The 10,266-nt window shown below is 45.5% G+C and overlaps 2 pseudogenes; both read left to right on the forward strand.

Moving 5' to 3' along the window:
- Positions 1 to 7,790: 7,790 nt before the first annotated feature.
- Positions 7,791 to 7,909, forward strand: LOC143958504 (5S ribosomal RNA; annotated as a pseudogene).
- Positions 7,910 to 8,937: 1,028 nt separating this feature from the next.
- LOC143958527 (5S ribosomal RNA) lies at positions 8,938 to 9,046 on the forward strand (annotated as a pseudogene).
- Positions 9,047 to 10,266: the final 1,220 nt, after the last annotated feature.

Raw genomic sequence — 10,266 nt, forward strand, 5'->3', positions numbered from 1 at the left:
TGAGGGTCTGCGTCGCCCCAGGCAGCGCTAGGTTAGTGACAGTACCGCTAACACCCACGTTTTGATAGCGTTTTACATTTAAATCCGGAAGGCAGTGCTTGGTTTTCGGGGTCCCGTACGTGGCTAGGCTCCCAAAAAGTCCCCCACATGTGGTATCCCCGTACTCGGGAGAAGCATCAGAATTAATTTTGTTGTGTAATTTCACTTATGCCCATAGCATGTGTGAACAATATATCATTTAGTGACAACTTTGTGCAAAAAAAAAAAATTTTTTTTAAATATTCCTGCAACTTGTGGCAAAAGGAGCCGCAATACAGTATTTATATAATCTGATTGTGGGGTGCATTGTGGTCGGAGCCTTTGTGGTTCCCTTCTTTCCTCCCCCTAATTGTTCTCGTCATCTTACAGGCCAACCATCCTCTGCCCCACTATCTCCCCTTTTACCATCCCCTCCGTGTTTGATGGGTCACATCTGCTCTAAGTGGCATTTTTCCATCAGTGGTAGTTCTGGCTGTTGGCCACTAGGGGGTGTGGGTGTGCACCTTGGTGATGGCCAAGTCAGCCACACACCTGTCTGGGGTGTGTATATAGAGCAGCCCTGTCTAGCTCTACAAGAGGGTATCCTTCACAGGCAGTCAGTTGTCTTGGGGCTGTCTGTTGCTTTCAGCTGCTTACAAATTTTCTGCAGATCAAGGTGTGTATTCCCTTCATCTACTATGAGGACTATCTTAGCTACTTTGTTGCTTCTTGGACTTGTTCTTACCAATTCCTAGATTGCTACAATATCAGTTTGTTTACCTTTCAGATCCAGTCATTGGATACATGTTTTAGGCCCCTTTCACACATGTGGACAGTACGTCCATATTTCATCCATCCGTTTGCGGATAAAATACGGACATACATGCATTCCTATGGGATAGCGGGTGTCTGTGGTTGAACATCCGCAGACACCCGATATAGTCCGCCTCAGCCATTGTCCGATTCTGCAGACGGAAGAAAATACTATTTTTCTATCCGTCTGCAGAGCGGATCGGATGAACATGGACAGATGGTCCGTGTTCATCCGATCCCCCATAGAGGAGAACTGAGAGCTGACAGGGCGGTACCTGCACAGTGTGCGGGGAGCGCCCTGTTATCCGCCGGCTCAGCAGGGACAAACGGAGCAATCCCCGCTGAGCAAGCCGATCATCAAGCGGCTCACCTCTCCCGGTTGCGGCAACACCAGCTCCGCATAGAAGACAGTGAAAACCGGAGCCGCAGGAATAACATCCGGCTGCAGGTTTTTTAATATGTTGTTGGCGTCGACGACCTGTTTTATTTTTCTGCTCATTTGCATAGGTGACCATCTTGGCGTTTGTCAAGAGGTTTGAGAGTGGCCAGCAAGATCGCCTACGGTCATGTCACCCTGAATGTCCCTAGACCTAAGTGCAGCGTTTGATACAGTAGATCACAATACTCTACTCGTCCGACTCACAGAAGTAGCCGGAGTCCAAGACATAGATCTCCAATGTTTCGCGTCCTTGCTAGGAAATCGGTCACAGACAGTGAAACTAGTAAAATTCCTCTCCGAAACTCAGGCAGTCACCTGCGGAGTCCCTCAAGGCTCTCCTTTGTCACCCGTTCTTTTCAACATTTACATTCACCCACTCCTTCAAATCATCAGATGCTCAGATCTTTGCTTCCACTCTTATGCTGACGACACGCAACTTTATTTCCGGATCAATGGAAAAAAAGATCACCAACAACAACTTGAAAACTGTCACCGCCTATTACTGTCACAAGGGATGTTTACATTCCTTGTGACAGCAATAAAAGTGATCACATTTTTTATTTTATTTTTAAAAACAATTTAGTCATTTTAAAATAAATAAAAAAATAATAAAACATTTTATTAAAGCGCCCGCCGTCCCCGCGAGCTCGCGAAGCAAAGAAAACGCATACGGAAGTCGTGCCCGCGTATGTAAACGGTGTTCAAATCACACATGTGAGGTATCGCCACGATCGTCAGAGCGAGAGCAATAATTCTAGCACTAGACCTCCTCTGAAACGCTAACATGGTAACCGTAAAAAATGTTTAAAGCGTCGCCTATTGAGATTTTTAGGTACCGTACTTTGTCGTCAATCCACAAGTGCGTGCAATTATAAAGTGTGACATGTTTGGTATCTATTCACTCGGCGTAACATTATCTTTCACATTATGCAAAAAAAAAAATGGGATAATTTTACTGTTTTTTTTTTTTATTCATGAAAGTGTCCCTTTTCCCAAAAAGTTGCATTTAAAACACCGCTGCGCGAATACCGTGTGACATAAAATATTGCAACAATCGCCATTTTATTCTATAGAGTCTCTGTTAAAAAAATATATATATATAATGTTTGGGGTTCCAAGTAATTTTCTAGCAAAAAATATGGATTTTAACTTGTAAACACCAAATGCCAAAAATAGGCTTAGTCATGAAAGGGTTAAGCCAGGTTTAACCATGAAGTAAGCATTTTAGGTTAACAGTAAAAAAAATGTATATCGTGCCATGGTTTCGATTGTGTATTTTTAACCCAAACCTCAGATTTCATTATCTCTGGATAAGTAAGCATAATGCCATTGTAAATTTTCTCTTTTTCATGACTGTTTGATAAGCCATGAAATCTTCAAGCAAGATGGGAAGCTATGATCTCTCAAAGCAAGATGGGAAGCCAGGCACACTCCAAGCAAGACGGAATCCCTTTTCTGCTTCTGCAGCATTAGCAGATGGTGGGTACCTACATAAAAATCATGGATGATGATAAAATAAATTTCCTGACGCCTTCATGGCAGCACACACTGGGTTGTGACTCCGCCCCCACAACCTGACAGGATTGGATTAACTATAAATTTGAAGGGGAGACACCCTGCTGCATTCTCTTTTTTATCCTCACCTGACAGGTTGGACGGACGGAGTTTTCCTGTTACAGATAAATAAGCCTCTACCGCATTCGCCCCAGCAGGTTCAAGCCTCTCCTGTTTGGAAGTCCCTCCTGTACAGTCTCTAAAGGAGCTTCTATGGAGGGAACCCCCGCTCTGGTGGTCTCAAGGGGCTACTGGATTTCTGGCATTACCAAAGCTTTAAAGAAGCTTTTTTACCTTTGCAGTGGACTCCCCTTCTTCCTTTGCCTATTAATTCCTCTTATTTAAATAATATCCATCTTTTATTCCTATAGTAAGTGGTGGTTTATATTCCCTTTTTTTCTCTACCTTTGGGATTGCTGTCTCTTGTAGTCCCCTGTCATGGCCGCCGTTTGTTTCTCCTTCAGTGGTGTTTTCTCTATGCTGTAATTTCAGCCTAGATGGCGCCGTTCGGCCACTCTTTTTTTTTCCCCCTATGTTTTCAATGTGTGTTCCCTTATCCAAAATGGCGCCGGAACACTCGGGACGCTTCTGTGCATGCGCAGAGCATCAATTAGCCGCCACAATGGCGCTATTTTCAAATACAGAGCTGTATTTCTCTGTGATTCTTCTGTGCAATCTGCAAAACTTAAGGAAGGTTGCTGCCTCTGCATGTAGATCACTCTGCAGTCTCCAGGTAAGTCCCTGTGGGACTCCTATATATATTATTATATATATTATTATTATTGTTATTATATTGTTTCTTGCAAATAAACTTTGTTAATAAATAATATATATATTTATATATATATATATTTAAGTGAATTGTGTGTGTGTATGTGTATGTGTATGTATATATGTGTGTGTGTGTGTATATGTATATATGTACACATTATTTCTCTGTATATCTCAGACTGTCCTTCACCCCTTTTTTTTCTATGGAGTCCACTGCCCACGCAGACCACCATCAGCAAGTTAGGTAAGAGGCTTTACCGGGCAAGGTAAGTATTGAAGGGGAGAAAAAAAGAGTGCCAGACGTTAAATGCTGCATTTTTTTGGCAGCCCGTCTAGATCAAGAGGCGCAAGTTCCAGCCATGGGAGAAGGTCTAGCCATACGTCTAGCAGGATGTCCCGCAGGAGCCGCTCAAGATCTCCTTCATGGCACTGAAGACACAGCCACTCACAACATAGCTACTCACGCCACAGTCGATCAAGTCGCAGGAGATCTCCTTCCTCACAATGTCAAAGCCGCCACACCCAACCTGCAGCAAACGCTTGCTGGGTATGCGGCGCTCCGGCACTGCCAGATAACTAACAGATAATAAAGCCTATCGCAGACGCAAGAATTGCTACAGACCTCATAAGAGAATCAGTGCGGGAGTCCATACTGGAAACAACAACACCAGCATTAGATAGAGCTGCTCCCAGTACATCTTCAGCAGACCCCCATCTCACTCAAGCATCACAATCTTCCTCTGAAGATGAGGGTCAGGAGATGTCAGTGGGCTTTGATTTTTCCCTGGTGGAACCCTTTGCAAAGGGCGTTAAAGAAGCATTCGGCTGGCAAGATGATGCGGCGGAACCTCAGAAAATACGGAAATATTTTCCAAACCTAAAAAGAGATCCGTTATCCTTCCCATTTATAGTGGAGCTGGAGGATCTCATTAAAGACGAGTGGGAGAGGTCTGACAAAAGATCTAGTCTTACAAACAGATTAGCCAAGATGTACCCTTTAAAAGAGTCAAAAGTGAAGCCTTTAATTAATGCTCCCATCATCGATTCCTCATTAATGTGCCTCACCCGCCACGTCACACTACCAATCGAGGATGCTGTTTCCTTTCGGGATGTGCTCGACCGAAAGATGGACCTAGAATTGAAGAAGGCATATTCCATGGCTGGGGGAGCCTGTAGACCAGCAATTACCACAGCAGCAGTGGCCACAGCCATCTCAGGATGGGCATCTAAAATAGAAAAAGACCTACAGGATGGCATTGAAATGGGAAAGATTATTTCCTCTCTGCAAGAAGTCAAGCTAGCAGAGGCATCAGTAGATATTATAAGATCTTCAGCCAAGGCTATGCTGGCCTCCGTAACAGCTCAAACCGTGGATGGCCGATACAGCATCAAAAATAAATTGGTGCAGAATTCCATATGATGGCGCAAATCTGTTCGGTGCCAAGTTAGACTCTGCCATATCCAAGGTAACAGGAGGGAAGTCAGGCCTGATCCCCTCCGACAGGAGACCCAAGACACAGAAAGGACCTGTTTACAGACGTAATCTTCCGGACAAATATAAAGAGTCCAGGTCCTACTCTCCTGGTAGGGAATTTAGAAGGGACTGGAAAAACACAAAACCTTCTTTTCAAAGGATACAGAAATCTAAGGCCACCCCGGCAGGGGAACAGAAGGAACTTCACCAAGATCTGGTCAGACCATATAAAGGATTTATGGACATTGTCCACAATCCGATTCGGACACAGGTGGAAATTCAAAAACAGACTCCCACCAAATCATTTCCAGGCAACCAGAGTACCATCCTCAGTACCCCAAAGGATTCTGCTAGTAAAGTACGTAGCAGAATTGAAACAAAAGGGAGCGATCCTGGAGGTCCCATCATGCCAAAAGGGAAGAGGGTTCTACTCTTCCTTGTTTCTGCTAAAAGACAGGGGATTTGGATCCTGTATTAGACCTCAAGATGCTCAACAAGGATATCAAAGTGGAGGCTTTCAAAATGGAAAACTTTCAATCCATACTTCTAGCAATAAATCTGGGCGATTGGATGCTTTCAATAGATTTATCGGACGCTTATCTGCATATACCAATTCATCCGGCCTTTCAAAAGTTTCTCCGGTTAGCCATAAACCAACATCATTTCCAATTCCAGTGCCTCCCATTCGGCATCTCTTCGGCACCCAGGACATTTACAAAAGTATTGTTACCGTTGGTGGCTTTCCTCAGAGAAAAGGGATTACGCGTCCACCATTATCTGGACGACATCCTACTTTTAGCAAAGGATCAAGAGACGTTGATTCATCACCGAGAGATCCTCCTTACAACCCTCCAGAAGTGGGTGGATAATCAATTGGGAAAAGAGCTGTCTGCGACCCACACAAAATATGATATTTTTAGGGGCAGATCTAAACACCAAAACAAACAAGATACAGCTCCCACAAGAGAAGATCCGGCCTCTGATACAGAAAATGTAGAAGCTGCTATCAAGGAATCACTTACCAGCCAGAGCCTGTCTGAGTGTACTAGGGTCCATGTCCGCAACCATACCCATGGTGCGATGGGCACAGTGACACATGAGAACCTTACAGAACTCATTCCTCAGGCAGTGGGATGGAGTCTCAATGCGTCAGCCCATCTTCATCTCCAGATCGGTGAAGCAATCAATATGGTGGTAGACGCGCCCGAGCAATCTCAGGAAATACAAACCGATAGTCCCTCCAGACCCGGAAGTAGTCACTTCGGATGCCTGCCAGAGCGGTTGGGGGGCCCACTATCAAGACCAGGCAGCCCAGGGCCAGTGGCATATTCAGTCTCAAGGTTTGGTCTCAAACATTTTAGAGCTCAGGGAAGCCGTTTATGCCTTAAGGGCATTTGCACCATTTCTGACGGACAAGAATGTGCTCATTCGAATGGACAACCAAGTAGCAGTGTCTTATGTTCAGAAGCAAGGGGGTACCAGGAGTGCCACCTTGATGGAAGAAGTTCGGCCCATCTTGGAATGGGCTCAGATACATCTAACAAGTTTAAAAGCAGTGTATGTCCCAGCGGCACAGAACATACTACCCGACTGCCTGAGTCGAGAAACGCTATCCAACAACGAGTGGTGGTTGAACCCTCGGACTTTCTCCCTCCTTACGGAAATCTGGGGAACGCCGGAAGTAGATTTAGCAGCCACTCCGACGAATACCAAGTGCCACAGATTCCTGTCAAGAGGTTCATTCCCATCGGTGGAGGGAGTGGACTGTCTAGTTCACCCATGGAACTTCAAGTTGGGGTATATATTCCCTCCAACTCCGTTAATTGTGAGGTTCCTATCCAGGCTTAGGAGATCCTCGGTGACGGTATTTACGATTATTCCACTGTGGCCGAGGAGGCCGTGGTTCACGACTCTTACAGCTCAGCCTTCAACCTCCAGTTCCTCTCCCAATAACTCCGAATCTTCTGTCTCAAGGTAAATTTTTACATCCTGCATCAGAGAAATTGCACCCGATGGCCTGGAGATTGAGAGGGCTAGACTAAGAGCGCAAGGCTGTTCTCATGAAGTCAACCCTGATGCAAGCCAGGAAAGCCACTACCAATACCATCTATTCAAAGGTTTGGGGAAGATTCTGCTTCATGGCACAACAGAAAGGATGGAATTCCCTTTCTCCGCAACCCTCTCAGGTCCTGGAATTCCTCCAGTCGGGGGTCAACAAGGGTCTAAGCTTAAGTACCCTAAAGGTTCAGGTATCAGCTCTGTCAGCTAAAACAGATACTAAGTGGGCATTCCACCCATTGGTAATCCAATTTACAGAGCCTATCTAAACATTAAACCCCCCAGGAGGCCAGTCTTTCCATTATGGGATCTTTCAATAGTTCTCCATGCTTTCGCTTCTCCTCCGTTTGTTTCTTTTTTTTTGTTGTTGACTTGTTTTTTTTCCCTTGTTACCCAAGGTGACCATCTTGGCGTTTCTCAAGAGGGTTGAGGGTGCCGAAAGAGATTTAATATGGCCACATCACCCTGAAAGTGCCTGATCTTGTCTGATCTCAGAGGCTGAGCAGCGTCTGCCCTGGTTAGTAACTAAATGTGAGACCTCCTGGCAATAACCAGTCCCATTTGCTTCTTTTTTTTTTTTGGCGTTTACTTGTTTTTTTCCCTACTTTCCCTAGGTGACCATCTTGGTGCTTGTCAAGAGGGTTGAGGGTGCCCAAAGGTATTGCTTATGGCCACGACACCCTGAACACACCCGATCTCGTTTGATCTCAGAAGCTAAGCAGGGTTGGGCCTGGTTAGTACCTGAGTGGAAGACCGCCTGGGAATACAAGGTGCCGTCATTTTTTATTTTTTTGCCGTTTGTTTGACTTGTTTTTTTCCCTTGTTTCTCAAGGTGACCATCTTGGCGTTTGTCAGAGAGGGTTGGGGATACCCAAAGAGATTGCCTACAGCCATATCACTGTGAAAGCGCCCAATCTCGTCTGATCTCGGAGGCTAAGCAGCGTCGGGCCTAGTGACCATCTTTGCATTTGTCAAGAGGGATGAGGGTGCCCAAAGAGATTGCCTATGGGCAGGGTATGGCCTGGTTAGTACCTGGATGGGAGACAGCCTGGGAATACAAGGTGCTGTAGGCTTCCTTTTTTTTTTTTTGCGGGGGGGGGGGCCTTGACTTATTTTTTTCCCTTGTTTCCCATGTTTATTATCTTGGCATTTGTCAAGATGGTTGAGGGCACCCAAAGAGATTTCCTATGGCCACATCACCTTGAAAGCGACCAATCTCGTCTAATCTTGGAGGCTAAGCAGGCTCAGACCTGGTTAGTACCTGGATGGGAGACTGCCTGTGAATACCAGGTAGCATAGGCTTCTTTTATTTTTATTTTTTTTGGCGTTGACTTATTTTTCCTTGTTTTCCATGGTGACTATCTTGGCATTTGTGAAGGAGGTTTAGGGTGCCCAAAGAGATTGTCTATGGCCTCATCACCCTGAAAGCTCAAAATCTCGTCTTATCTCGGAGGCTAAGCAGGGTCGGGCCTGATTAGCATCTGGAGGGGAGACCGCCTGGGAATACCAGGAGCTGCAGTCTCCTTTTTTTTTTTTTTGCGTTAGACTTGTTTTTTTCCCTTGTGACCATCTTGGCATTTGTCAAGAGGGTTGACGGTGCCCAAAGAGATTGCCTGAGGCCACATCACCCTCAAAGCCCTAATCTCATCTGATCTCAGAGGCTAAACAGGGTCAGCCCTGGTCAGTACCTGGATGGGAGACCGCCTGAGAATAGCATGTGCTGTAGGCATCTTTTTTTTTTTTTTTGCCTTGTTTCCCAAGATGACCATCTTGGCGTTTGTCAAGAGGGTGGAGTGTGCCCAAAGAGATTGCCTACAGCCACATCACCCTGAAAGCACCTGATCTTGGAAGCTAAGCAGAGTCGGGCCTGGTTAGTACCTGCATGGGAGACCGTCTGGGAATACCAGGTGCTGTAGGTTTTTTTTTTTTGGAGTTGACCTGTTTTTTTATTTCTGGTTTCCCAAGATGACCTTCTTGGCATTTCTCAAGAGGGTTTTGGGTGCCAGAAGAGATTGCCTATGGCCACTCAACTCTGAAAGCACCCGATCTCATCTGGTCTTGAAGGCTAAGCAGAGATGGGCCTGCTTAGTACCTGGATGGGAGACCGCCTTTTTTTGTGGTTCCCCAAGGTACCACAAAATCTTGGCATTTCTCAAGAGGGTATTCCCAGGCGGTCTCCCATCTAGGTACTAACCAGGCCCGCCCCTGCTTAGTATCAGATGCTTTCAGGGTGATCTTGCCATAGGCACTCACTTTTGGCACCCTCAACCCTCTTGACAAACACCAAGATGGTCACCTTGGGAAACAAGGGAAAAAAAGAAGTCAACTATGCCATATTAGCACCTCAAGAAATGAGATAGGCAGTCATAAACTAAAAGATGCGTAAATTCCAGAAAATGTACCATTGTTTTCAGACGCTATAACATTTGCGCAAACCAATAAATATACGCTTATTACATTACCAAAGACATGTGGCTGAATAAATCTTGACCTAAAAGTATGAATAAAATTGAGTTTATTGGATTTTTCTTATAACAAAAAGCAGAAAATATCATTTTCTTTCAATATTTTAGATTTTTCCGTTTATATCGCAAAAAAATACAAATTGCAGAGGCAATCAAATGCCTTCAAAATAAAGCTCTATTTGTGGGAAAAAAAGATGACCTACGTGACCCACACTGACCTACCCGACATACATACACTAACCTACGTGACCCACACTGACCTACCCGACATACATACACTGACCTACCTGACCCACACTGACGTACGCGACACACTCTGACCTACACTGACCTACCTGACATACATACACTGACCTACACGACACACACTGACATACACTGACCTACCTGACACACACACTCTGATTGACCTACCTGACCAGGAGGAGATAGACTTCATGTGTTCAGGTACTACAGCAGCAGCTCATCCGTGTTGCTGGTGTGCAAGGCAGCCAGAGGAGAAGAGGAGAGCCGCCCGCCCAAGTGGGTATTGATGTAGTGCGGCCGCCGCGTTGTCATTTCCACTTTCTTCCTGCTCCAGCACAGCAAGCTGGGAGAGGACTAAGATTGGAGGAGTGTAGGCTAAGGGACCCGCTGCGAATTCTGCTCAGGATGGTGGCGTCATCCCTTTCTCT

The sequence above is a fragment of the Lithobates pipiens genome, unplaced genomic scaffold (assembly GCF_037356315.1).
Source record: "Lithobates pipiens isolate NorthernLeopardFrog02 unplaced genomic scaffold, aLitPip1_a1.2 Scaffold_61, whole genome shotgun sequence".
NCBI lineage: Eukaryota > Metazoa > Chordata > Amphibia > Anura > Ranidae > Lithobates > Lithobates pipiens.